The 1,740-nt window shown below is 44.1% G+C and overlaps 1 protein-coding gene across 1 annotated transcript in view; it reads right to left on the bottom strand.

Moving 5' to 3' along the window:
- The window catches only part of CHRFAM7A (CHRNA7 (exons 5-10) and FAM7A (exons A-E) fusion), a 146,410-nt gene that overhangs the window by 91,997 nt on the left and 52,673 nt on the right, over window positions 1-1,740 (bottom strand). The gene's annotated exons all lie outside the window — the stretch shown is intronic.

Raw genomic sequence — 1,740 nt, 5'->3', positions numbered from 1 at the left:
CCTAGTTTTTTAACTAGGATGGGGTGAGAGACGGTGTCAAAGGCCTTGCTGAAGTCCAGAAAGACTACATCCACCGCGACACCTGCATCCATGGCCTTTGTGACCTGATCATAGAAGGCAATCAGGTTGGTCTGACATGATCTCCCCCTAATAAATCCATGCTGATTGCCCCTGAGCATCATTTCTGATGCCGGCCCCTCACAAATGTGCTCCTTGATGATCTTCTCAAAGAGTTTCCCCAGGATTGAGGTAAGACTGACGTATCTTACCTGATACCTAGTAAAGGTGCTGATGCACACATGGCCAGGAGCCCCCAACCCACTTCCACCTAGAACAGGCACAGAAGTCTGTCTCAACTCCCCAGTCCTCTAGTGGCAACTCACAGCTGTGCAGGTCATCAACAGTTAAGCACATTACATGTGCTGTGGGGGGCGGTTTAATTAGCACAGCTCTGAGAGCCATGCTAATTAAGAGTGCCTGGAACATCACATGTATCAGTGTCCCTGCAATGAAAAATGGCAGCAGGGCATTTTAAACTAAAGCTTCTTCCAGCTTTAAAGTGCCCCACTGCCATTTTTCAGAGCGGGGAACGCCAATGCACATGACACTGGAGGCTGCACTGATACACTGGGGATGCTGGAGCACATTAATTTCCATGCTCCAGCAGCCTTGATTAATTGAGTCTGCTCCCTGCATGTGTACAGGAGACCTTGGAAAATGTTTTTAACCTTAACACAACTGTTCTAAATTCGAGCTAGCATTAAATTCCAATCAACAATTGATCAGCTCAAAGTGCAACATGCAAAATGCAAACCAACATCTTCTCTCCAAAAGGGCAGACTGCAGAAAAAGGCGACGGGGGGAGGGAAAGAGACGCACATAAAATGGAAGGAAGTGGGATCTTACCAAGCAAGAATGGAATTAATGGAGTCATTACTCATGGAGGGAGATACTAGGACTGCGATCCACAAGCTCAGCAGTGCAAAAGGGAAGAGTGCCCACTACTGAATGCTGGAGCAACCCTACATGTGTACACCTGAGAATTCATCCACATAAGTAGATTTGTTTAAAATAATTATGAATAAATCAGTGACCATTATAAAGCCTTCCCATTGACTCAAGGACAAAGGCAAGGGCAAAGATTAGTTGCAGGAATTAAAAACTTAATTGGAAATTATTATCCTAGCAAAAACATCCAGATATACATCCATCCTATTATATTCGGTTTAGGGACACTGACGTGAATAATAATGTCCAGAGTATATCACTAGCAGGGGTCAAGCTAAAAATAATCAGGCAGAGGGGAGGTGGGGAAGAAGTGAAGAGTTAGGGGAAAATAAGTTAAGCTGGAAACGGAGGGTGCTATTTCACTGGGGGCAGAATTTTTTAACTAGACAAAACTTTAAAAAAAAAAAAAAAAACAAACAACCACAGCATCAACAGGAATTATAAAGCATCAGGCAAATCAAATGTCCAAATTATAACACTTCCTGACTCCACAAAGGACTTGTTGGGTCAGTGTCAAAAATTGAGTAATATGGACATGGCACAGCCATGTCTGTGGGTGATATTTGGAAGGAAAAAAAGCAGCCCACTATAGACATTCATAGTTTCATAGTTTCTAGGGTCGGAAGGGACCTGAGCAGATCATCTAGTCTGACCCCCTGCCATGGCAGGAAGAGCACTGGGGTCAAATGACCTCAGTAAGGTGGTCATCCAACCTCTTCTTAAAAACCCCCA

The sequence above is a fragment of the Gavialis gangeticus genome, unplaced genomic scaffold (assembly GCF_001723915.1).
Source record: "Gavialis gangeticus isolate Ggan-Ray unplaced genomic scaffold, GavGan_comp1, whole genome shotgun sequence".
Taxonomy (NCBI): Eukaryota; Metazoa; Chordata; order Crocodylia; family Gavialidae; genus Gavialis; species Gavialis gangeticus.
This window is presented reverse-complemented; position numbering and strand designations above follow the sequence as displayed.